Source organism: Fonticula alba (assembly GCF_000388065.1).
Source record: "Fonticula alba strain ATCC 38817 unplaced genomic scaffold supercont2.8, whole genome shotgun sequence".
Lineage (NCBI taxonomy): Eukaryota > Rotosphaerida > Fonticulaceae > Fonticula > Fonticula alba.
The window spans coordinates 606,492-609,014 of NW_009242978.1; the positions used below are offsets into that span (position 1 = coordinate 606,492).

The following is a 2,523-nucleotide window of genomic DNA, read 5'->3' on the forward strand; positions in this document are numbered from 1 at the left end:
GGGGGGGGGAGGAGAGGATGGGGTTGGCATTCTCGGCCAGGGACGCCTCGGCCCCCCCCGAGCGCCCCCTAAATAGATCGGCACCCCGGCGTGATCTTTCAGCAATGCGCCGGGCGTCGCGCCACCATGGCGGCGCTGCCCACGCATTGCCCCGATGCGGCCCCAGCCCGAGGAGCTGCGGGGGAGAAGAAAAAGGCCCGGCGCACACCGACGGGGCCAGAGGCGCGAAAAGGATCCGCGCCAGGATCGCTCCCCCCCCCCCCCCCCCCCCCCCCCCGAGAGTGCTTTCCCCCGGCGATCTCCCCTCCATCCTCCCCCACCCGCTGCTTGTTCCTCCCTCCCCTCCCCCCTCCCTCCTGCCCGCCTCAACCGCCGCGCACAGGGACGACGATGTGCCGGCAGCATGGCCGATAGCGTCCTTCCTCTTCTCGTGGTGTCGACCCCGGCACCGGCTGGGTCGGCCCCCCGGCCAGCCGTGTGGCTGTTGCTTCCCGCCGCCACGGTGCCAGCCATGGCCGCATCGGCCACCGACACTGTTGTCGGGCCACACTGTGCACGCTTCGGCCGGAGCGCCCAGTGTGACATCCCCGTGGCCGGGGACGCGCACATCAGCCGCCAGCACCTGGCCTTCTGTGTGACGCGCACCGCGTGCCCCCCTTCCCCGGACCCTGTCGCGCACTTGGCCCCGCTCCCCGGGCTTGTGGTTTTCGACCTGGGCGGGTGCAATCCCCCACGACACGCCAATGGCCAGGGGCTGGTGGCGCGCGGGGACCGCCGGGGGGTTCGCTTCGGCTCCTTGACGGAGCCTCTGCTTGTCGGCCTGTCCAGCGTGGCCTTTGGCCGGGCGCTGGTTCTGGCCCGAGCACCGGTCGAAAGGCTGGGCCTCCTGGATCCCGTTGTCCCCGGCCAGCCGGACGGTCGATCGGACGTCGGGTTCACACATCTGGTTCTAGACGCCCCGGAGCTGTCGCTGGCCGCTGCCAGCCAGGCCCCCCTCCAATTGGCTGCCATTGCCATGGTGCATGCCTCCGTCCTTCTTTCTTCCTTTCCCTCCCTCCCTCTCTCCCTCTCTCTCTCTCTCTCTCTTTCTCTCCCGCTTCTCTCGCTGGCTTGCTGACTCGCTGCACGTTTTCCCGTCTGACAGACCCTGCTGTGCGCACGCGCCGGCGCGCCCGTTGTCGCTGAGGCCTGGCTCGAGGGAAATGGAACCGGATCCTCCACGCTGGCGCGGTCTCTGAGCCCGGCATCCGAGCACCCGGTCCAGGTGACCCTGCTTGGAGGTGAGGCTCTGCCGGTGGACCGATTGCCGATCGCCGCTGCCGGACCCGGGGCCCTCCCCTTGGCCGGCCTGGCCTTTCACCTGCCACGCCTCTCGCAGGCCTTTTCCTCCATGTCTCTGACATCGCTCCTAATGTCCGAACCGGTGGGTCCCTCCCTTTTGCTCTGGTCCATCCCCACTTTCCGGCCGCCTTCCCCCCCCCCCTCCAATCCCTTCGTTGTCCGTCCTCAGTCTGCTAACCGGCTCCTTGTCCCAGCTGCTTCTTCTTTTGGCCAGCACCCTCGAGCGACTTGGCGCCCGGCAGCTCGATGTCTCGGATGTCGGGGCCCTGGGGCTGGAACACTTCTTCGTCCCGGCGGCCGTGCTGATGGTCTCCGCTACGGTGGGCCACTACTCAATGGGCACCCCGCGGGTTATCATGCCGATTGTCGAGTGCTTGGACTTCCTCCTGCGCGATGTGCTGCCTGAGCCCCTTCAATCGCTGCAAGCCGATGCATCGGCGGGTGGCGGTTCCTCCCGGGTGGAATCCCAGCCGACGGCGGCTTCCCCGGCCGACTCCCAACGGCTGACCGAGCAGCTGGCCGAGCTCCCACCGGGGCTGCTTCCCAATCCGGCCCCCGGCCTGGCGGACGAGCCGATGGACCATCCGCCGCCCAAGCTCCCGCCCAGGCTGCTGGCGAGGCGCTCCCCGGAGCCGGAGCCGGAGCCGGAGCCGAAGCCCCAGCAGCCGGTGCATCTCCCCCCGAAGCCCATGGCCAAGCCGCTGACTGAGCCACGGGTTGGATCGCTGCCCAGGTCACTGCCTCAACCACCATCACACGAAAGCCCGGTCCAAGGATCGCCCCAAGCCCCCGATCGAATGCCGCACTCTTCCCATCCCGAGTCACCTGGTGGCCGGCCCGCTGACCCCGGAGATGAGGCGCCTGCTGGGCCGGCGTCATCGCCCTCGCCAGCGCCAGCGCCAGCGCCATCGCCATCGCCATCGGCTTTGATGTTCGCCGCTTCGCCTCCGATGTCGGGCCTCCCCCCCCATGCCATGCCGGACACCCTGGCGCCCTCTTCAATGGAGGCTGACCCGGCCTCCGGCTGGCGCCCCTCGTACGCATCCCCTGCCGGTCGGATACCCTGCCTACGAAACCGGAAGATTTTCAAGAAGCGCCGGCCGATCCCCCTGCCCCGGACAACTGGGCGGCCCTCCCCCCTCCCCTGACGCTCCCCGACTTCCAAGGGCATTCACTGGGACC

At 69.4% G+C, this 2,523-nt stretch overlaps 1 protein-coding gene across 1 annotated transcript in view; it reads right to left on the bottom strand.

Moving 5' to 3' along the window:
• H696_04795 (hypothetical protein) overlaps positions 1–2,523 on the bottom strand; it is an 8,260-nt gene that overhangs the window by 509 nt on the left and 5,228 nt on the right. The gene's annotated exons all lie outside the window — the stretch shown is intronic.